Genomic DNA, 25,175 nt, shown 5'->3' on the forward strand with positions numbered 1-25,175 from the left:
CAGTTTGCTTCGACTGCGCCTACTATTTCTTCTAGTGCTCCTATTGCACCTAGGAGTGCTCCTAGTGCACCTAGGAGAGATCGAAGATGTATTTGGTGCGATAGTACGGACCATCAGCATTGCAGGGATTGTGAATCTTTTCAGGATGCAAGGAGGAAGAATTTGGTATTTTGGGGACAAGATGGTAAGATTTGATTGACTGAAACAGGAGCTCCGCTTGCTACCAACTTTGGGAAAGGCGGAATGAAGAAGTTAGTGGATGACATGGCTGCGCGTACTTCTTATGTGGCAGCTAGAGGAGATGCTTCTGCATATGGAATCCAGATTGAGAAGGGATCAGAGAATCAATCAGCATTATGGACTTATGCTATGGAGACGCGAAACAAGGGAAAAATTCAGCAAACTGTTTTAACTAGTGCAGGCTCTAGCATCAGATCTCAGACAGGTTGGGATTCGCATGTTGTTGACAGGTACTCTATTTATGCCTACTTGGCTAAGTCTCAGGGAGCAGATGTACTTGTTGAAGAGAAGCGTAAGAGGGATGAAGAAAATCCAAGTGCAGCTAAAAAGACTAGAGGGGGTGAGTTTGTTACTCCACCTACGACAAGACCGTCTTTGAGACCGGGGCCATAACGACAGATGGAAGATGCTCAAAAGAGAGAAAAGAGGTAAGAGCCTACAGAGAGAAAGCAGCCAGGGTTTAGATTGATGTCTGATATTGAGACATCTACAGACATGAAGAAAATCTTTAACGATAAGATACTTGGCAGTGAGGTGACTTTTACTATTTCTGAGGTTTTGGGCATCTCGAAAAGAGAGTTTCAAGAGGTTCTGAAGAGGAAAATACATGCATTGCCTACTATTGATATACAGGGAGTTTTGATTGGGGAGTTGGATGAGGATGAGGATGAGGTTATGGTTGAGAATGCTTCTGTTTTTCCACAGATAGAGAAGAGAGTTCAGCCTATGCATTATGCTGAAACTGATGAGCCTATCTTGATACCGCATAGTCACTTTTCGTGGAGTCATTAGGCTAGGGCAACTACAGAAACGATGGTAAAAATCGGAGAGAAACAAGTGCCTTATGTTGCTTTGGTGGATCATGGTTCAGAGATTAATCTCATAGTTCGTGGAGTTTATGAAAGTAACAGATGGCCTATGGATGTAGAGCATGGGTGGCGTATGAGAGCCGCCAACAACACTGCAGGTGATTTATATGCTACCTGTCCTAGTGTCAGGGTTTCTATTGGAGATGTAGAGGAGGATTTCCATTTCTTTGTGCAAGATTCATGCTCTTATCCCATAATTCTTGGACAACCATTCATCACAGAGATGCGTATGGAAACAAAGGTAATGGATGATGGATTTGCTTATGCACGGATTCGCAGTAAAGATGGCATGAGAGCAGTTCAGTTTATGACTGTGTGTGTGAACCATGTTAGAAATAGGAATACTCTCAGAGATGCACCTTTGCTGTGAGGGATTCTGGTTTTCATTAGGTACTGCCGTTTCGCGAGACGACGGTGGTATAGAGCAGAGGAGATTGGAGTTCTCGCCTCCTGGCAGTAGTGTTTTCTCCTCCGGTTTTGTTGGGATTTCAGCAAACAGTTCAATGAGTTATCAGAAGACTTCTAAGTTGCCTAGAGTTGCCAGGCAGTACATATGCAAGAAGGAGAAAAATTTGAAAAATGCAGGAATTTTAGAGGATGATGAGCATATACATGGGATGTATGACAGTATGATTTGTGCAAATACGATGATAGAGATGGAAAATATGCTGAAAACTGATATGCAGAGTTGTCACAATAATGTATTAGTGCAATCCCTGGACATGTTTCATGAAATTGCAGATTTAGTGTCACAGATAGAGTCAGAGGCTGAGGTGATTCAGCAAAAAGTACTGAGTGCTGAAGAAATTCAGCAAACAGAGTTTCCAGCTGATTATGATTAGCTTACAGAGACACAGAGGGCTGAAACTTTTCAGCCAACAGAGTTTACTGCTGAAATATTTCAGCATCCAGAGTTTAGGGCTATTCCTATGCAATCCATAGAGTAGAGGGCTAAGGATATTCATCCATTGGAGTGCAGAATTGCTGATTTACAGCAAGATTTGAGTAATGCAGAGGATCTAATGAAGCCAGGGTTGACACGAAATACAAGACTGTGGATAAGAAGGTGAAGCCGGTAGCTATACCGCTTCCACCTGATAGTGATCAACAAATAGAGAGGGTTGCCAAACAGCCAATTTTGAGGAATCCGGAGCATAAAGGCCATAAATTTTCGGTAGAGACTCTTGCTGAATTGAAAATTGGAAATGGTGAATTCTTGCTACCCACAGAGAAGCAATGCTTTCAGGAGATGCTTGAGCAACATGGAAGGGGGTTTGCTTTTTTCCCGCATGAGATTGGATGTGTGAATCCAGATATTGTTGCTCCTATGGTGATCTTTACTATTCCTCATGTTCCATGGAACCTCGGACCTATTCCAGTGCCTAAGGCACACTGCCAAAGCTGATGGATTTGTTGAATGAGAAAATCAAGATGGGAATCCTAGAGCCTTCATCTGCACCATACTCAAATAGGTGGTTTACGGTTCCAAAGAAGAATGGTACCCTCTGATTTATACAGGACATGCAGCCAGTAAACAGAGTTACTATCACGAATGTTGGTACAGGTCCAGTTGTGGATGAGTTTGCAGAAGCATTTGCTGGATGTGCCATCTATTCTTTAGGTAATTTGTATTCGGGATATGATCAATTTCAGCTGGCTTCGGAAAGCAAGGACATAACCACCATGAGAACTCCTATTGGGCTTGTCAGGATGTGTACCTTGCCTCAATGTGCCACTAATTCTGTTGTGCATATGATGAATGCCATCCATAAGGTCCTTCGTGATTATATACCTCAGCTTACTATGCCTTCTTGGATGATGTGCCCATTAAGGGGTGTGCAGAAGAAGAGAAGAATGAGAGTCTAAATGAGCAGGGATGCAAATACTTTGTGGCTGATCATATTTCAGCTTGTGAGAAGATTTTGGCCAGGTTAGAAGAAGTGAACTTGACACTATCAAGGCAAAAATCTGTTTTTGGAGTGAATGAGGTTGTCATTGTTGGACATATGTGTGGGTATTCTGGCAGGAAACCCTCACCTGATAAGGTAGATGCTATAGGCAAGATTACGGAGTATTGTTCTACCACTTCAAAGGTACGGAGATTCAATGGAGCTTGTGTGTTTTATATGATTTGGATAGCCCATTTTGCACACATAGCAGATTGTTTATATCAGTTGCTTCGAAAGGGGCAGAAATTCTATAGGGATGAGAGCCACACTAGAGCCATGCGGAAATTGAAGAAGTTATTGCAGATTTCTCCTACTCTCAGGAAAGCGGATTATAATTGTGGAAGGCCTATTGTATTGACAGTTGACACTAGTCCAATTGGCATAGGTTGGGCTGTGGATCAAGATGATGTAGATGGAAACAGGTATGCTATTCGGATTGGGGCGAAAGTCCTAAACGAGAGACAGAGGAGATATCCGCAAATCAAGAGGGAGTTACTGGGGATTGTTACAGCTCTCAAATGTGATAAGGAGTACTTTATTGGAGCTTCAGTTCTGGTAGAGACAGATTGCTTGCCATTGATACGTATGATTATGAGTTTCTCTACTCCGGTTATAGCTATGCTGAGATGGATTGCATACATCAAGTCATTAAATCCGAAATTTAAACACATAGCAGGGAAGGATAATCCAGTGGTAGATATGTTGTCTAGAGCCAGATATGATGATGAGGAAATACTACTTGTAGAAGAGGATAATGCAGAAATTTCAGCCGCTATGGTTGATCATATTTGTCATGTCTATGATATTGTGGCTTTCATAGAAGAACTCTATGTTGGAGATTGGTTGCAGATTGGCAAGTACCTTAGTACACTAAGCAAAAGAGATGAATGGATAGATGAAGAGTTCAAGAAGCTCAGAAGGAAAGCCTATAGTTATTTTCTCAAGGACGGATTTCTTTGGAAGCATTCGAAGAAAAGAGGCGGATTACCTTTGCGGGTTGTCTGCGATAGAGAGACACAGTTACAGGTGATGAGGGAGTTTCATGAGAGTCCTTGGGCTGGTCATAGAGGAGTGGGCTACTTATGAGAAAATCAAGGAGAAATATTGGTGGAAAGGCATGTATAGAGATGTTTCTCACTTTGTAGAGACTTGCAGGGATTGCGAGATGTATTCGGTAGTGCGTCATCGAGATGAGGTTCATCCGACCTATCCACTATGCATTCATTATAAATGGGTAGTTGACTTGGTTACTATGCCTATGGGTCTATGGCAGATGAGATATATTGTTTTGGCTAGAGAGGATCTTACCAATCATGTTGAGGGCAGATCCTTGAGAACGAAGACCACTAGTGCAGTGTGTAAGTTCTTATTGGAAGAAATTTTCTGCAGGTATGGCTGTGTGGGTAAGATCACTGCGGATCGCGGTGAATTGGATGCAGATGAAGCTAGGGAGTTTTTCTCTCAACTAGGAATCAAGTTGGCTCTAACCACAGCATACAATCCAGAGGGAAATGGGAAGAGTGAAAGAGGGCATCCGCCAATAGTGAAAGCATTAGCCAAAGCATGCAGAGGATGGATTAGAGAATGGCTGAGACTTTTACCATTTGCTTTGTGGGCTGATTGTACGACTCATAGTGTTACCACAGGATATATGTCTGCAGAGTTGATGTATGGTCAAAAGCCTGTTATGCCGACTGAGACTTGTGCTTTGACTTGGTCAGTTTTACCTTGGCAGGAGGATTTGACAAGAGAGGAGCTCTTAGCTCTTCGGATTCAACAATTGGAGAGAAGACCAGAGGATATTCAACTAGCTATTGATAGGTTGAAGGTTGCTAGACTAAGAAATAAGGACAGGTTTGACAGCAGGCATCGCTTGCGGCCTAGAGCAATAGAAGAGGGAGACTAGGTATTAGTCTTTGATAGCAGCCTTGAAAATCAGCATACTGCACTTCGGAAGATGGTGAAAAGATGGTTTGGGCCATACATAGTCAGACATGTCTTTGACAATGCAACATATGAGCTGACCGAATTGGATGGGACAATGCTTAGAGTGCCTATTGCAGGAAAAAGAATCAAGATTTTCAAGAAAAGAGATTATGAAGATTATGCATTGGAAGAATTTGCAAGAGAAGAGCAACGAGAAGAAACTCTAATGGAAGAGACAGATGATATGACAGATAATCTTGTTGATATACTGGAAATGCACAATGAAGAGATTGATCTCTTTGTGGATCTTGATGATAACGATCATGGGTAGTTGGCCCATCCGGAGGATGCGCAGGATTAGAGGGGGTGGATGTCATATTGCTGCGCATTCGAGGTGTGAAATCCACCCAAAATTTGTTTGTGGGAGTTGATATTTTGTATATACTTAGTTCTTATGTTTTCATCTTTATTCTGCATGGTAATATAGTAAAGAGGGGTCTTTTACTATCTTTTCTTTGAGCTGGGGTTGCACCTGATAGGTCTTCCTTCAATAATGGTGGGCATGAAGGGATGGTTTTAGCCTATGTTGAGCAGGGCTAAGGAGAGAAGGCTTTACAACTTTATGGGCACATGTAGGTTGAAGGTGTTAATCCATTGGAGTAGACAATTGTCATTGCACTCCAAGCATGTGCAATCCAAAAGAGAAGGACCGAATAACTCAAATAAAGTCTCTGGAAATTGGACAAGCGTTACATGTTGATGCCCTTCAGAAAGGATTCACATCAGACATTTATGTTTATAGTACCCTGGTGACTATGTATAGCAAATGTGGGAGCATTGTAGAAGCAGAGAATGTGTTTGATGGGTTGTCTGAGCACACTATTGTGTTATGGAATGCTTTGTTTTCTGCCTATCTAGAGGTCAGTCAAGAAGATAAAGTTTTGTAAGTGTACTTCAAAATGAAAGCTGAAGATGTGATTTGAATGATATCACAATTTTATCTGCAGTAGCAGCTTACAGTACCACTGGAAGTGTGGAGATGTGCAGATAGCTTCATTTTTATATTGCTTTGCCAGTTATGATCTGCTTCTTGAGTTTGGAATGGCACTTATATGCACGTATGGTGACTATTCATGTATGGTTGATGCTCAAGCCCTCTTCAATGGAATGCTCGAATGGGAGAAGGCCGCTTTTCTGGTTTTAAAAAAAAGAGGCTGCTTTTCTGAGCAGAATATATAGCGCTGGGGAAGAGGACAAAGGGGGCGTGAGAAAGAAAAAGCAAGAAGGGAGAAAGAAAAAGCAAGAAGGACTATTTTTGAAAAGAGGAGTTTTGGGGGGAAAAAGCAGAATTCGGAATGAAAGCAGAACGGGGGAGTTCCATGTTTTTTTTTCTGTTCCTAGGAAAGAATGGTACTGGGGGAATTCTGAGAAGAGAAGAGGAAGCAATTAGTTGCTTCGTCGCTAGTAAAAGGCCAATGATGTGATGTTTCTGTGATCGCTCTCTTTGGCGGATCCATGAGTCTTGTGTTGGTTCCTCTCTTCGTAATTCCTTTTCGACTGTTGGACACTGCGACGATTGAAGTGAGAATTGGAAGCCTTCGCTTGGGAGTCTCCCAGAGGTGGCTGCCTAGATGCGCAGGATTCAGAGCAAGACGATGATGATGAGGACATGTTCAAAGGGCGGTTCTACATCGGTACCCGCATGCTGACAGAGGTCGAAATGCACTCTCCTGTGGAAGAAAGCAAGGGTATTGCCACCATCGTCAAGGCTCCCAAGATCAATACCCAGCCAGTTCAACCCACTACTTCAAGTCCTCCGAGTGATGCTTCACACACTGGGGATCAATCAAAAACTTGTCAAAGCAGCTCTGCTGGTATTGTTCTTGTCAAAGTAGATGCTATCAGTTCGCAAAGCATTCCAATGCCTCAAAAAATAGCCGGAAGCTGTGTACAAACAAGTGAAAGTGATGCAATCAGTGCTGTCGAAGACTGAATCACAGCAATTTCTGATGCATTGTGTGGTAAAATTAATGTAATTGCAGAACAAAGTACTGCAATTCCTACTGTAGGAGGTGGTCTAAGTGCCACACTTGTGAGGGAGATTCAAGAATTGAGAGAGACAGTGTACCCTGACATAGAGATTAGAGTTTCCCTTGTGGGACATCAGGAGAACCCACATGGTGAAACTAGTGTTAAGACAAGCTCTAACACCAATCCCATTGACATAGTAAATGTACGGGCAACGAAATTCAATCTCCAGCTTGAGGAGAATGCAGGAATCACAGTGGGTTCTTTGCCTGATTGCAAGAGTCCACTGAGAAAAAGTACTATTAACAGTAGGAACAGACCAAGAACAAGGAGCGTTACAGCCAATGATTTTACAGAGTTGAAAGATTGCATAGATTTGGGCTTTGTGTTCACACAGGATGATATCCCTAGGCCTTGCAATCGAGATCTAGATGTTAAATCCCCACAACAGTTAGTGGGGCTTGCATAACCTGGAGCACAGTGTCTCTGAAGAATTCTGCGTCCATTGCAGAAGTGCATGCATCCATAGAGCTCACAGTCAAGATCCTGAATGCCAGCACCTCAAACTTCTTCTCATGGCTGTTCGGAGGCTGGCGGATACCCTCTCCAGACACTTGGTTCAAGACATCCACAGGTGTAGCTTAAAGAAACAGACTGGAACCAGTGGTGCTTGAATTCAATAGCTCTTGAGGCTGAGAACAGCAAGTTTATTGAACAGATGCATATTAAATCAACAATCTTTGCATTCAATATGAAGAGTTTGGAGTTTACTGTTGCATAGCTAATCTCACTTGATTAATCTTTTATCTTGGAATTTCTCAAGAACCTCTGTGGTCGCGACTTTGCTTTTGAAAACATTTCGATAGCGTCACTAAAAACGTCGCTATTAGACGTAAATAGCGACGCTAATAGCGACGACTTACTGTAGTAATATTTCGCAAAAACCCGAACGTTTCTTTCAAATGAGCGGGTGAAGGTGGAGAGAAAGAGAAAGGGAGGTGATCAAGAGAGGGAGGTGAGCAAGGGAGGTGAGAAAGGAAGCAAGCCGCAAGCTGCACGCAAGGAGAGGAGCGTCGCTTGCACGAAGAGGTCCTGGAATAAGAAGAGAGCACGACGGTATGCCCTGTTTTGGTTTCTTTACAATCTTTGTTTTGCTTTGCAATGTAGGTTAGAAAGTGTTGGTTTCTCTTCGATCTTTGTGTTGCTTTGTGTTGCTTTGCAATGTAGGTTAGGAAGTGTTGAAAGAGAGAGAAATGGAAGTGAGTGTTTTCAAAATTTTTCTTGTGTTGGTTTTTATTCTTTGTAATGTAGGTACGAAAATGTATGTGTGTGAGCATAGTTTAGAGCCGACCTCAAAGATAGATAAGTTTAGAGCCGAACTCAAAGAGATAGGTACGAAAATTAAAAAAAAAAGACCTGAAATATATATAGTGGAGTGGTCCCAATATACAATATAGAATCGTTATTAAATTATCATTCCATTACATCGCAGTCAAGATGTCTGGCACTCACGACCAACATGGTGGTGATCGTGAGGCTTGGCTCAATCAAAGTGTCCCCTGTCCATGCACGCAATGCAAATTGGCCATTCGTCGGGAACGTCGTTTGTCCATAGAGCATGTGCAACAGTATGGAGAGTTTCGAGTTGAGATAATCGACCAAGCAATCTTGAATTACGAGATTGCGGTAAGTTATCTCTCATTACTATATGACATGTAATTGATTTAAGTATAACAGTTTGGGGTTATCTTAGAAGTTAGCTCCTTAACGTCCTTTACAGGGTCAGGGCCATGTCGATACATTGCAGTTTGCAGATCTCTTTCGTCCAGTAAGACGGGTTCATCTGCGCTCTATACAAATGCTGTCTGAGATAACTAACTGTCTCATAGAATGTGATAACTCTCAACCCCCTTCTATGGGTGAGAATGCTGGAGACATGGACGATCCTTTTACTCTTTTGGAGCCCGAGTTAGAGGACATGATCGAATCATTGCTTCCGACGGACTCGGAATCCCAAGATCCTTTAATTGCGGAGGCTACCATTCCATTGTATGATGGGAGTCGGGTATCCCGTTTGAAGACACTTCTTGCATTGTTGAGCATACAAACTAAGTATGGATGGAGCGATACGAGTGTGACAGAGCTATTCAGGTATATTATGATGTCTATTGAAAGCCATTAAAATGTGCTATGTAGTACTTTAATAACGTGTTTCATTGCAATTTGTCGAACGTGGAAATCTTACATTTTGCCTACCCAAAACACGATGCCTGAGTCTCGTGATGATGCAAGACAAGTGCTGCGAAAGCTAGGCATGGATTATAATTGCATTCATGCTTGCCCCAATGATTGTGTTCTCTTCCGGGGAGAGTTTGAATTGTTGACCACATGTCCCAAGTGCGGTGCAAAGAGATATCGAAATGACTTGCAAGGACAGACTGTTCCACAGAAGGTTTTGAGGCACTTTCCGCTGATACCGCGTGTTCGTCACATTTTTCGGACCAAGAGTTTTGCAAAGTTGACTACACGGCATGCGGAAAATCGATCCACTGATGGTGTACAGCGTACACCAGCTGACTTTGAAGCATGGCATTACATTGACAAGACTTTCCTTGACTTTGCAAAGGAGGCAAGGAATCTATGATTCAGTCTTGCCATGGATGGGGTAAATCCTTTTGGTTTACGTTCCACCTCCTATAGTGTATGGCCCGTGGTCCTTGTTAACTACAATATACCGCCGTGGCTTTCCACCAAGAAAGGATACCTTTTGCTTAGCTTGCTTGTGCCTGGACGATACAAAGTTAAGAATATGGATGTCTACCTCTCTCCACTGATTGATGAGCTAAAGGAGTTGTGGGAGGGAATTGTAGTGGAGGACATGAGCAAACATATTGGTAGGCGATCCGCAACTATAAGGGAAATTGTTATGTGGACCATGCATGACTTTCGAGGTTATGGAGAATGCTCTGGTAAAGTGTGTTTTCTTATTTTTCTAGTTTTCTTTGAGCGATGTTGGTATTATGACATGCCTCATTGTACATGTGTGTTCTCCAGGGCTAGTCACGTCAGGTTACCATGCATGTCCTCTGTGTGGACCAAGGTTGGATTCTCGTTATGTCAAAATCTATGGAGAAGATGGTATTTGAGGGACATCAGGCTTTTTTGCCAGAGGGTCATGTCATGAGATAAGGATTTCTTGGTCGCCCTCCTGCGAGAATGAACGCACTGAGCTGGTTTGATCGCAGGATGGTGGACCAAGACTCGCTTCCCAGTGGAATGCAAGGCTTCCAAATTTTCTATGAGCTGACTTATTGGAAAAATCTGAAAATTAACCACCTTTTAGATCCCATGCACATTTTTAAGAATGTGGGTAGCTTGCTATGAGACCACCTCATTGGGCAGCGAGACACACTAGGAGTGAGGATGGATTTGAAAGCAGTGGGAAAGATGGAACCATATTGGCTCGTAAGTGGCGTCGATGGTCGAGTGCAATTGCCGCGCACTCCTTGGGTTTTTTCTAGCAATGAAGTGCGACGATTAAAGGAAAACATCAAGTCCTTTCGCACGCCGACTAGCCTAATGCGTTCTCTCAAGACAGCATTCACAAAGGATGACCAACTGACAGGACTCAAATCCCATGATTGGCATAAGATGTGTCAGGTATGTACGGTATGAGGCTGCATATGGCATGATTTTGCATATTAGATTTCAAAATCTCTGTTTGTTTATACACAATTTTAATTACATGGTTTTCACAGTTTATATTGCCGATCGCAATCGCGGGGTCTCTGACATCGAAGGTACGGACAGCCATTTACAAATTGTCTGAGTTGGTTCAGTTTGTCTCCCAAAAAGAGATTCACACATCATTGATTGAATCCGCAAAATGCATGGCAATAGAGACTACTTGTCTTTTGGAGAAGTCCAAGGTGAATCAATTTTGTATGCTTCATAGCACTACGATGGAGAAGTGGCTACAACGGTATGAGGATGCTCGAGCTGAGCGAGATTCTGCAAGATCTGCCTTTCGACGGAGTACGCGGCAATGGCCCATTCGATATCTGAAGGGCTTAAAGGAGATGCCTATACTCATGTCCACTAGATGGCTACATGAGGCCCTAACCAAAGCATCTCAAGATGGAGAAACAGTTACTGAAGAAGAGTGGGACTTCTCACGTGGATGCAATCCCAAGGTATGCAATCCCAAGAAATTACAATCTATACTGCAAATGGCAACTAATATGCTTGTTCTTCTCCCATTATAAGGTCCATAGTGCAGCATGGTCACGTGGACGACATTTCAGAGTAGAGCACATCGACAAGTTACGCTCGATAATGGACTGTGGAGTGATGGCAATGTTTGAGCAGGAAAGCCAAGGATGTGCCACAGATCCAAACCGTGTAGTTGCAGAGATGGAGTATTTTGGATGTTTACAGAGTATCCTTGCAGTGGACTATCGAATTTTCTCCGTGACCATATTTGATGTGCAATGGTTCAAGGTTACTCTCGAAGGAGCAGGTGCAACTATTCAGCGAGGGCCAAGTGGCTTTGTTGAGATTGACTCAACGAAGAAGTGGACCGATTTGAGTGATACATTTGTTTTGCCAAATCACTGTGAGCAAGTAAGAGTCCCTAATACTTGACGCGCTTTAGCAATCTCAAAGTGGACTTTTATATTAATCGTAATATGGATCAGGTCATCTTTTTCCCTAATCCGCAACAACCTCAATGGTGATATGTCATTCCCATGACATCTAGGAGTATCCCCGTGTTTGCCAGAACCCCCGTACCGATCGTAGAAGAGACACCTTTAATAGCAGCAATGACAGAAGGCATACAAGAAACTAGGATGAACCGCATGGAGGACCAAGACATCTCACCTATGGAGATAGAGGAGATAGAGGATGGGTTTTTTGAAAATGAAGCAGAGTCCTCATTTTGTGGAGAATTTTGTATAGATCTCCCGGTGTATACCAAGCTATGTCAAGATGAGATTGTGAAACCATAAACAAAAGTGACTCAATCAAAATGTTCCTCCCACTACAGCAATGCCAATTTTTGCAAATTGGTTAGGACAGTTTGTATGTTTTTGGAGTATGGTGTTTTGTATTATCTAATTATTATTATTATTTTAAAATAAAGTCTTGCTAATTAAGTCTTAGTTTTATTATGTCTTGCAATTTGTTATCTAATATTATTATTTCTCCTTGTATGTGCAGGTTTAGGATTTGGGCACGGACGACAGGATGAGTCACGATTTTACAGATGATGGCATTGACACGATGCTAGTGCATTTCTCACCGGAGCAACTAGTACGGGTCAGAGATAGAGCCGATGCACAGCTTTCCCGTTCCACCTTAGCACGATCGGCAGACTCTAGACGGTCCGATGCATCGGTCTCCAGTAGACGCAGTTGCACGTCTCGCTTTGCTTCAGAGTCACGTAGTCGAGGAGGAGGCAGCTCCATTTGTGGGGATACAGATGTAGTCTCTCCCACTAGCACTACCATCAGGGAGTCGACACCGTCTTTCACTAGTGGTGGCGGGCAGACGTCTACTGCTCCCACTCCTTCACTTATCAATTCAAGTTGTGTTTGACATATTTTGTATTAATGTCATGAAAGTACCCATTTGCAAAATCTTGCAGGTTACTTGTATCTCATAGATAAGGCCTCTGACCATTTATACATGAATGATCATGGAAAAGCTGTCATCTCTAGGATGCATGAGTTGTGCCAACAAGTATTTCAGCACAACATTATAGACAAGTGGAAGGAGATCCCAGATGCCAGCAAGGAGCACATAATCGATACATTATATTGAGAGTTCCCTCAGCCCTCTAGCAATGATAGATTTTCAAGAGGGTGGATGATGACGTGTATGCATGCCTATCAGTCGCATAGGCGGTCTGATGCACGCGAAGTAGTCAAGCAGGGCAAATCGAAGCCGGAGTGGCTGGATACAGAGGACTGGAGTAATCTCCAGGATGAGGTGACATCCACTCCAGACAAGTGGAAGCAGCAGAAGGATGCAGGATCGGTGCATCACCTTGATAGCGGCGGCCATGCAACATTCCTGGCAGATTTTGTAAGTATTAATAGGGTAGAGTACTCTAATTTAATGACATCCATGTTGATGTATGTATTTCGAATATGAATCTCAAGTATGTTGTTTTTCAATGTTTGTGTGCCACAGCAAGGTTTTACGAATCGTGACCCTCGCGACCCGACTGCACTAGAGGTGACATACGGGGAGAAGCATGGCTTGAGTACCCTGATCGAGAAGCTCTATGCTCGTGGAGGATCGGTAAGTAGTAATAAATATCATTCCTAATTTGAGACATCTGTCATTATATGTCATTTTGTATTTGGTACTCACAATTATATATGTATTTGCTGTTGCAGACCCTTCGATATGCCACTATAGGGAGAGGAGTTTTCTGATGCAGATGAGTCGTAGAGAGCATATTAGGCTACATAGGATTACTCCCCATCTTGTATTATGTAAGGCCTTATGGCCTCTATCCTCCATATGTAATAGCTAAGTGTATATGATTCGAACTTCTATGTTGTAGCATGACTCCATATTTGCTTTGTCGTAGTAGCACTTCTCAATTTAAGTTCTATTATTTTCTTTATCAATGCAGTACACATTTGTGTTAATTAATGTCATGAAAGTACTTGTTTGCAAAGTCTTGTCATTATTTGGGATTGATTGTCTAACTTCTTTGATAGCAGGAATTGTATCTTAGCCCTGTGTGGCTCTAACTGTGGCAGGGCTGCATCTGTAGCACTGCCACAAAAAAAAAATATTTTCTGCAACCGTCGGTATCAGCGTCGAAAAATAATTTTGGAATCGTCAGTATTAGCGTCGAAAATTCCTCTGTAATCGTCACTATTTTTGTCGCTAATTTCATCGGTATTAGCATCGCTAAATAGCGACACTAATATCGACGAAATTAGCGATGAAAATAACAAGGCAAATAGTGACGCTTTTGTAGCGATGCTAATACCGACGATGGGGATATTTTTCATATATAAAGAAAACGTCGTTCTAGCATGTATATGTTGTAGTGACCATTGGCTCAATATTTTGTGCAACTCAAGCCTACTATAAGGGATAAGTTAGCCCTTGATATGGGTTTGTAGTAGTCAGTTAGGGGCCATTGTGAAGAGTGACACCACTGAGACAGGATTTGATTGAGGGCTTATTGGTTGAATTCTTAGCTCTTTTGCTCCTTGTTAGCTCAAGCATTCACACATTTCTTGATACTTCGATTCCTCCATGACAACAATTTAAGAGTGGCAAGAGTGTGCATCATGCTCATCCTTAGGGCACAAAATGTACTTGCATGCACAATTTATTGTAGTCTAGCAATGTAAAGCCAACTTTAGTTGTTAACATTAAGGAAAATCTAAATTTTAATCATATTTAAAGTAAAGGTAATCTATTTATATGATATGCTATCAAGGGTTATGTATGAGGATGAGGATGAGGATGATATGCCTTTAAATTGTGACAATACGATAGAGATTTGTTAGAGATTTTTAAGAAAATGATAGAGATACTACAATGGAGAGAAAAAAATTGGTTGTGTTATTCAAGAATTTTAAGAAAACGATTGGAAGACAAAAAGGTTTATGGGACTGATAAGGAATATCTTCATTTAGCATGGCAACTTGCATCAATTATACCTCTTATTTTGTGTGCCTCCATAAATTAGTGCTCCAAAAGTACCTACATTTCACATCTTCTATTTAATTTTTTAAATGGGAATAAAATAATTCAAATTTATAAAACTTCATTTCCACCATAATGATATCTCTCCCTCTATTGGTTGAGATACTTTTTCTCTCAAAAATTAAAAGGCCCAAACTTCAATCACAATCGCCCCTAATTGCAACATTGGTCATTAACTATTATGTTTTAGTAGGTATCTCTCATGGGATGTAAAACATGTAGAGGTGCTCATGAGGACATGGAGGCCATAAAGTACAAAGTGGAAATTAAGAAATATTTGTGTCCAATGACAATACGAGCATCATAGATTTGGTAGAGATTTGGTATAATGGCTAAAAACTAGTCATGGTACATTTTGATGCCTTTGAAATGGAGAAGATACTTCCACGAGGGGTTTCAACATGCTTTTCTAAAAAAAATTAATGTATCATTTGTGATAGCCAAAGGTAGCTTCTTAAAAACACATATGTGGTTTCTCTATTTAAGCCTAGACACCCATAACAGAGAGGACTAGTTCATATGGATTCAATACATGAAATATTTTTAGGTATGACTCTCATGTTGGGAAGATTCACCTCAGTTATTTTATTTCCAAGTTTTTTGTTTTGCCTCGAACTCAATTAAACAGTGGAATGCTATAGTTGCTTGGGATTTAATAGCATTAAATTTTTAAAGAGTAGAATCTAAGCATATTGGTGTTGTTTGGCTAGGAATTTCCAAATGACATGCCTTGCAACAACCCTCTAGCTAGCAAAGAGGATGAAACCTCAAGGAATATTCTGATCCATGTTGCACATGAAAGGAGAGAAGGAACAAAGCTTGCTTGGAAGAGCTATGGCGGGATAGCAAGAGCAAGGAAAAGAGAGAGATCAAATGGGAATTCAAACAATCACAATGTGTGATCGGGCCTTCTTTTATTCAAACTATCACTAAAAGAATAAATAATAAAGTGATAGTGACAGGCGCCTGCCATCTACAATGTGCAATGGCAGGTACTATCAGTGTAGTAATACATGGGCAGCTAGGCAAAGGTGCCTTTACCCCCAACAACCTCCCCCTTAAAGGAGAATCTGTCCCAATGAGGAGTGAAAAAGAAAAAGAAAAGACAATACAATGTACACATGTACAACAAGATGAGGAAAAATGTCATCTTATCCAATGCCCATCAATCTCTTGAGGAAGGCAAAGCACTCAGTAATGAGGCTTTTCATGAGTAGATCGGTAGGATTTTTGTTAGTGGAGATCTTAATAAGGTCAACAAACTTGTCCTCCACGACCCCACATATGAAATGATACCTCATCTCAATGTGTTTCGTCTTCACATGGAAGACCTAGCTGAATAGCACTCATAGAATACGAATGCAGCGTAGGTATAGAATCAATCCCAAGGTCATGAACCAAACGGCCCAATCATGTGGCCTCCTTGCAAGCCTCAGTGACTGCAACATACTTGACCTCAGTGGTAGAGAGAGCGTACACTTTTGAAACCTGGACATCCAAGAGACAGAACCTCTAGCATAGGTGAATACATAGCCAGAAGTGGACTTCCTACTATCTGCATGTCCTACATAATCAAAGTCTGTGTACCCCACAACTCTTGTATCCTGGCTGCCATAGCAAATACATGTATATGTCGTGCCTTTCAATTATCTCATGATACCCTTTATGGAATCCCAATGTTTCTTGCCAGGTGTAGCCATATAGCGTGCCGCAACACCAACTGCAAAGGAAATATTTGAACGAGTGGCTATCATGGCATACATCAAACTACCCATGGCTGATGCATAAGGGATCTTGGCCATCTCGGCCCTCTGCTCATCTGTCTACGGACAATCGGCTTGTGAGACCTTCACATAAGAAGGTAATGGATAGCCAATAGGCTTCACATCTTGCATGCAGAAATGCTCAAGGACTTTATGAATGTACTCCCTCTGTGAGAGGTAGAGTAGTCCCTAATGCCTATCGTGCTTAATGCGCATACCAAGAATGTGAGAGGCATGTCCCAAATCCTGGAGGTGATAAGTACCAACCAAATCAACAAGACAAAGACACTACATCATTGCCTCCAGAATAGTCACCTGAGCCACCCTCTCTAAAACCAATACAAGAGTGAGGAGTAGCAACCCTCAACCGACCATGGGCTCACAGCATCCACATCTCTGCAATATCCCCTAGAACTGCTCCCTCCATCTGGGGCCAGTCTAGAGCGTCGACCTCATCCTACTAGAAATCGAAGTGACTTGACAATGTCAGTGACAGCTCCTGGTCTGCCATGTCTCTGAATGGGGCCATCTAACTAGCTACAGACATACGTGTGAATATCTCCTACAACTCCTCATCGTCGATCATCGCGCAACTCATCTTGCTCTTTGGATATTGTCAAAGTAACCTGCACATACAAAAAATAATATTAGCATAATCAATATTTAGGTAAAGCAGGATAATATAAATCTCAAAAAAATGATGCTAATTAAAATGCATATACTAAAGTACCCTTAAAAGTGAATCATCAATGAATTGAGTAAGCGGATGCAAATACAACTCGGCCTATGGCCCCAGGTCAACCTCCTAGCTATAGAGCCCAATATACACTAGAAGTTCTATAGATAGGTCACCATAGAAAGAGGAGTCCACTTCATTCTCAAAAAATTCTCGGCCTCCTACCTCTTTGCTACATTACCCCCGTGTTTGTCTCCCTTGCTATACATGTTCTATGCCCTCTTCACCCTCTCCACCCTCCAGAATATTGACCCCTCCATCTGCATACTCTCCTTGTCTATGCTTGGAGCATTACTTTCATCATACACTCATGCACTCTTAGGAGTTGATAGCACAACATTCTACCATTGAGGTTGTCAAGGATTTGGATAGATGATTACATGTTCAATATGACATATAAGAGTAAATCAACATTTGTGATTGTTTTGTGTGATGGATTTTTATTTTTTTTAAAGGTCATGCACCTGTTCAGAATGACTTGTGCAGGACAAACATGTCGCGTAGATCTATCAATCTTTTCTTGGAATCTATTTTAGAAATCCAAATGGACCTCATCAAACGCTTTCCCTAGCTCCTTCCAACACCACTTTAAACCTTTGTACGTCAAATATAATCATGGAGAAGCCACGGTAATCCACTAAGATAATACTTTGCAAGTTTCCAAAATGCTTCATCTCATCTACCAGGTATTCGAATCCATGGCCTGCCGTCAACTCTCTTGCTCAAACTTTTCCATGACACCACAATTACTTGTGGATCACATTACTCCTCAGTAGAGACCTTCACCCCTTCATGTGAAGTTGCAATCAAAGCTCTATGTAACTACCACATAGACATAAACTGCAACATCTCCTCCATGCTCTCTCAGGATATCAAATGGGACGATGGCATTTATTGCATTGAAAAGTCAATTGCGCTTCTTCTCGGTCTTTTCTAGCCTCCTCATATCTAGCGAGCCACTTCTCCATGGATACATGATGCAACATACAAAAATGATTCACTTTCTCCTCCATGGCAGTATCCATCCTTTTTTCTACTCCATTTCCAACCACCATATCTCCAATCATTCTATCATTGTCTTTTAATGACCATAGCATATTGTTGTCTGAATCCACCGTTAGTAGCCACTCTGAAATATGCACTAATGCCTCTGACACTAGCCAACCTTCAACCATGCTACCTTTTAGCCAAGCTCATTGTCACACAAAGCCCTTCAAGGTTTTCATGAAGGGCTCCAAGAAAAACATCCATTGTGTATCGATAGGTCCCACAATCTCCACTTCATCTACGAGATGCACCAGGAGGTGAGTTTGTATCGTGAGAGTGCTTGTGGGTAGGTACTTCTCAAAGAGACACATCATCTCTTCTACTGCTCCTTATCTTGTGGATTCAATAGAGTATAACTTGAGCTCCTTGTGTGAGATCCATTGCACTAAACTCAGCAACCTATAAATCGTCTCATGTATTTCTAGAGTGAGGCACCTCGTGATGCGATCGGAAGTACAAACTGTCACAAATGAAAAAGTATTATGAACATCGAGTAGACACTAAATAGTGAAATATTGAGGCTAGTTGCAACCAACATCAAGACAAAACCTGACATATCTTATACCAATCATGGGATTTTAGCCCTAATAGCTTGTCATCTTTATAGAAAGAAAACCCAAGGAAACGCATCATACGCATTAGGATGTGGATAGACATAATAATTTGCTTCACGATGCACTCTTCTTTAGTGGACAAGACCCAAGGAGCACAAGGTAGTTGCAAGTGACCATTGGTGCTCGATTGTGGCCAAAGTGCATCCATCTTGTCTATCTCCTTCAAATCCATTTGTGTCCCTGCAGTGTCTCTCTTTTCTCTGATGTGGTCCCCTAATAAGCTACCCACATTCTTAAAAATATGCATGGGATCCAAAAAATAGTTGATCTCTGCAAGTGGGTCCAATATGGTAACTCGTAGAAAATCAAGAATCGTCGCATTCTACTTAAATGTGACTCCTTGTGAACTATTTTCAACTCGTACTAGCTTTGGGCATTCATTTGTGATGTTGGAGATCATCTAACAAAATCTTCTCTCAGTTCATGACCCTCCGGCAAGAAAGTGGTGTGTCCTTGATATACCATCTTCTTCATGGTTCATAATATTATTCCGGAGTCTAACTATGGCCCATACAATGGAAATGCATAATAGCCTAAGAGAGGTAACTAGACCTGTCACAACACCCTTATTTAGTCAACACAAACTTGAACAAGATATGTTAGGTATCACAAACTTGAACGAGCCCACTTACCTAAGCACTCTCCACCCATGAATCCTAGAAAATCATGCATGGTCCACATGAGAATGACTTGTATATTAGCAAACTGTCAACCATCGTGCTTGCTCATGTCTTCCACAACAACCACCTCCTCCCACAAAATCTTAAGCTCATCAATTAATGGACAGAGGTAGAAGTCCATGTTCTTGACTTTGTAGTGCCCAAGAATGAGAAAGCTAAGGATCAGGTGTTCTTTCTTTGTAGAAAACCATAGCGAAATGTTGTACTTAACAAGAATTATATGCCACACATTGTAAGAAGTTGAGTGGAGACCAAATGGATTCATGCCATCCATAGCAATACTGGGCCAAAGATTCCTTGGCTCTCATGCAAATCTCGGAAAGATGGAGTTAATGTGACTCCATGCGTATGAATCTAGTGATATTGGTTTGTCTCCATCTGTGGATCTATTTTGTGCATGCCACATTGTCAAGCTTGCCATTCTCGATGTATAAAACATGTGACATATGCACAGTATAAGTGGAAAATATCTAATAATCTTCTGAGGGATGGTTTGCCCTTGCAAATCCTATCGATATCTGTGAGCACCACACTTTGGACATGTCTCCATAGGGGGATAATATTACAATCATACAAGACATGTCACAGACAAGGATTGCGCAACCAAAAGGAAGCAAAGAAAGACCAAGGAAGCCCAAGTCAAAAAGTGAATGAAGAAACTCATTTTTCCCAAGTAGGAAAAGTGGAGGAGAAGGCAAGCTCAGAAAAAACATAGGAGAGCACCGAAGATTCTAGCAAGATGCTCTCAGAGATGAAGAAGAGCATTGAATATTCCAGCAAGGTGCTTAGAAAGAACACAGAAAAGTATCGAATATTCTAGCAATGCTCTCACAAGGAAAGTGCGGGGCACAATGTAATTCATTTTATAAGAGCGTCAAGCTCCCTCTTGTGCAACTTGTAAGGTCTAAATGGACATGGGTGAAGAGATAAGAAAACTAGAAAGGAACGAAGAAAGAGGACTTTGGCAAGATGCCCAAGCATGTAAAAAAGGGGATAGGTGCCTAAGGGATTTAGGGTTTTGTATATAAACTCAAAAAGTGAATGAAAAGCTAATTCTTTGGTGCGTGGCAAAAGAGATCTCTTCTTCTTCTCTCCTTCTTGCTTTCTTGTGTGTGCTTGAGAGAGGGAGTGAGAGAGTGAGTGTGTGAGGGTGAGGGATCATGGGAAATAAGCTCTTCATTATCTCATTCTCTTCTTCTTCTTCTTCTTCTTCTTCTTCTTGCACGTGGCTATGGAGGATGGAGCTTGAAGGTGGAGGCTTGAGGTTGCTTGAGCTTGCATCTCAAGTCATGGAGCTACCGGCTTGCTTAAGTGAGGAGACTACTCATTCGGGCATCAAGGTAAGCTCACACACGCACATAGGATCAAAGAGCTCTTGGTGGCTAGGTGAGAGATAGCCATTTGTGCTAGCTTGAAACACTTGAAGCAATAAGCAGTCAGTGGGTCTTCGCACTTGAGCATGAGCTCCCACTACACATAGTCTCCTCGAAATAGCACACAATCAATGATTAACACATGCATGGATGCTGTTATAGTCCATGCCAAGCTTTTGTAACACCAATCATGCATCATCACAGGACTTTGGCATCGTGCTTCCAAGTGGTAATATATGATACTTTAGCAATCTTTAAAAAAATCAGAAGATGCGTTAAAAAGCATAAGAAATGTTTTTTATTTTATAATAGAGTAAAGAAATCGACGGAGCACAGAATGTATATGAATAACACAGTCACACTCATATCGCTCCACTCCTACTTTTCTTGCACACTTAGGAGCGCAAGCGACATCTTTAGCCGAGATACTCGGCACCCATCATATAATGGTATAGACACTTCTTCTCTCAATGGATCATATGACTCGGCATCCATGGGTATTAATGCATCGATCATTGCCTCCATCTCAAGTTCCAAGATTGGAGGAAGGTTCGAAAGGCCCATTGTCTCCTCTGGTATCGAGGGTATCGTCTACGATATGCCCTCCAATAGGTGTATCCAGCTCACACAATCCATCCATTGCGTTCCCACAAACTTTCTAATGGGCCATAAAATAGGTGCATTCCTTGGGACGAAGCATCACCTCTCTGTATAAATTTCATGGGCACGTCTAATATTTTTGTATATGATATCCAATTACTTTGCGAATGTAAAGCATAATTGATACACACTTTTCTTACCATTTGCTCAAAGTCTGAGATCCCTTGGTCAATGATCTCCAATTGAAACTCGTCGAAGCATTGTATGTTCTATGGACAAGGGACACTTTCATCTAAAATCCAACTTGTATAAATTGCAAGGATGCACGATATGTTAATTAAGATACACCTCACGATCTTGGGCATCACGACCATCATCGTTTCTCATTTAGTCTATGTTATGGTGTCGTGCTGCAGTGCATCCGAGCCGTAAACACCTCCATTTTTGTTGTGCATCTGTGTTATCTTTTCGTGTGTGTTTCATTGTGTGTGATTGCTGCATTATCTTTCCGTCCTTTTCAGTACCCGCATCCAATGTACATACTCCACTTCTGTGTTTGTGTTTGTGTGTTTTAGTTTGTGTGCATGTTATGTGTGTGTCAGAAAAATATGAAAAACTGATGCCAAAGGACATTATCAAGCTGTTAATTTCAATGATGAACTCCAAGAAAAGTGCAGGATATCATGGATTTGTAGAAGCTGACATTTAAGCTATGAAGATAGAGGTTACACGTGAACAAGGTCGACGTAATATGTGGGGCAAATCATTTTTGAAGAAGATACATTAGCACTACATGCCATGGAGAAGAAGGGTTCATATGCCTTTGCCTTTGATGGGAGGAATCTCCGCAGCTGTCTCAAAGACTGCATCCCATAGAACGTGTCAAGCTTCGACAAGGATGGCTATTGGGCCTGGTTTGCTGGTGTAACAATCAAACCAAGCAAGAGTGTTTGTGATATAAGGTTTTTGGTTTGTCACTTGCAATAAGAGATCTGGTGGAGCAGGTTATCCCTGGCACGCTCTTGTTCTTATTCAATTTTGATACAAGGAAATTGTATGGAATCTACGAGGTTATTTCTCATGGTGGAATGGACCTTGAACCCAATGCAGTTCGAAATTTCCAAGGGTCACTCCAGCAAATTCCAGAATTTACCAATAAAGAGGAAGGTTCACGAGGCAATCTTTCGGATACTTGATGGGAATTTCTCTATGGTTCTGAACTTATCAAGCTATTCACTTTTGGTTGAGATATCAGAACAATATCCACATGTCTTGGTAAGAGATTTGACAGATGAGGTTCATGGCTTGAGAAAGAAATTAATCCTCAACAAAAAGATCTGGTCACCTTTTAAAGTCAGTTATGGTGTTGAAGACAAAATTAAATGTGGACTTTCCACATGGCACACATAGTCAATAGAGAGTGAGCTCAAGGAGTTCACTTATGTGTTGCAAGCAATCCAATCAAATATTGGTTCAGAATTTTGGGATGTTAAGCAAAAAGGAGGCATAGCGTCTTGCCCCTGTTTTGGGGGAATCCGCTATAACCGGTGGACTACGCCATCGCCTTTACTGGGGGGAAGCTCTCTTTCAGGGGTACTTCGGAATCTAATACGGGAGCTGGCTGTTGGAATTTCGGAGGGAAAAGCGAGAAGAAAGCTGGTTGTCATGGTTGATGTCTTCGAGGAGAACAGGGCTTCCCCAGACATGGTGCATAAAACAGGAAAGCCATCGAGCAGGCTAAAGAACTCTTTGATATTCAGGACAAGGAAAACATTAATCCACGCAATGATCTTCGCAGAAGGGACTTAAGAAACCAAGGAACTGATCGAAGTGCAGAGAAATGACACTTTCAAGTATCAAGTAAGCTGCAGATGATCGAGATGAGGAGCTTGATGAGAATGAGAGCTGATCGAGGGGGGGAGATGGAGGCTTTTGGATGCCAAGGGACAGGTGTGACGTCTTCGTTTTGGGTTCACTATCTCTTTTCCGGAATCTGCTACCAATGCTAGAGGAGGAAAGTGGGAGCTACTGAGGAGAACTGGAAGAAGCCTATCGAAAAAGCGAACGGCATCAGAAGCAACAATTGAATTTTGGAACGCAGTAGAAGTGAAGAAAGACAACGATGAAGAAGAAGCTATGAAGTCAAAGGAGGCGAGTGACATAGGCGTTTGTAGAAGGGATCCGAGACTGTCGTCTCTACGATTCCCGCTCGGACAGTAGACTAAGACGACAAGAACTAGAGGCGCGATATCATTGCGACCAGTTTTGATGGAAGGGTCGGTCAGTCTAAATCCTCGTGTGCAGGCGCCTCTCTGTCGACTACACGCCCTTCAATGTCGAGATCGCAATCCTCTTCAAGGCCCACAAGATTGACCCGTCTCTGCAGATCGTGGACACCTCCGCTAAAAAAAAAAAAGCTAGCCAGATTCTTCACTAACATGGTGTGCATGTGACACGAGGAGATTGCCAAATGCCCCGGCTGCGCCTCTAAATCACCATCTATTTTGATTATAGGACAGTGCAAAGGGCTGGTGAATTTGTTGTGACATTTCCCAGAGCTTAACATGCTGGTTTTAAATGTGACTTCAACTATGCGGAGGCTGTGAATGTTGCACCTATCGACTGGTTACCCTTTGGGCAGAATGCAGTAAAGCTGTACAAAGAACAGAGACGTAAAATCTTTGTTTCTCATGATAAGCTTCTATTAGGGCTGTGAAGCAAGCTCTAAGGACTGCATGCCATGGTCTACAAGACAGGAATGATGCAGTTGATAATGTGTGGCAAGAGCTCCTTGCTCAATATGGGATTGTGTTGAAAGTCTTAAAGAATCGAGTGGATTTGGAATGTATTAGACGTTTCAGGATAACGAATACCATACAAACAAGGAAAATGGATACAAGTTTTGATGCAATGGATGCAAGAGTGTGCCTTATATGCCATTATGGTCTGCATCTCTCTGCAATAGGTTACAGCTATGCTGACCTGAACAGTATACATGTCTGGAGCGTATGCATGCACTTATCAGATGTTTTATCCGTTGGACCTGGAGATTGAACAAGCTGTCTATGATGAAGTCCTGAATCTGGTTGAATTATTTGGTGCCCTGAAAAGCAAGCTCTTACGCTTTATTGTAAAGCAGTGAACAGATTGTAATGCTTTGTCATTTATTTTGACTTCATATCCATAAATCTTCAACATTGGTCTATGAAAAGAGCTTTATCAAAACTTTGTAGCTGACGGATGCTTAGCTTATGCAAATTCCTGCACAAGCTGGATGTTCAGAATGAGTACTCATGGATCTCTTGTAATTTACTTGACAAGCAATATAGTGATCTTTGACATCAAAAATTGAGATCTTCTTGTTACCTTCTTTCCTTGCTGTATCTTGAACCCCGTGTTCTACAGCTCTTACACAAACTCTACGACATTTCTAGTGAACCCGATATGAAAGCGCTGCGTCAATTTTCAGGAAGATGGGAGACTCACAAGAAGAGATGACAGATGACAATGTCATGAAGCATCTGTTTCAGTCATTTACAACCTATATGCAGCAGCAAGCTCATGTGAAGCGTGATAGTGATGCCATGGATGCCTTGAAAGCTGTCCAACA

General features: G+C 41.8%; 1 pseudogene; it reads left to right on the top strand.

Moving 5' to 3' along the window:
* The first annotated feature begins 8,948 nt into the window (after nt 1-8,948).
* LOC148028675 (uncharacterized) lies at nt 8,949-24,707 on the top strand (annotated as a pseudogene).
* The last annotated feature ends 468 nt before the right edge of the window (nt 24,708-25,175 follow it).

The sequence above is a fragment of the Lygodium microphyllum genome, chromosome 11, assembly GCF_053477565.2.
Source record: "Lygodium microphyllum isolate KBCC chromosome 11, Lygodium_microphyllum_v1.1.10, whole genome shotgun sequence".
Taxonomy (NCBI): domain Eukaryota; kingdom Viridiplantae; phylum Streptophyta; class Polypodiopsida; order Schizaeales; family Lygodiaceae; genus Lygodium; species Lygodium microphyllum.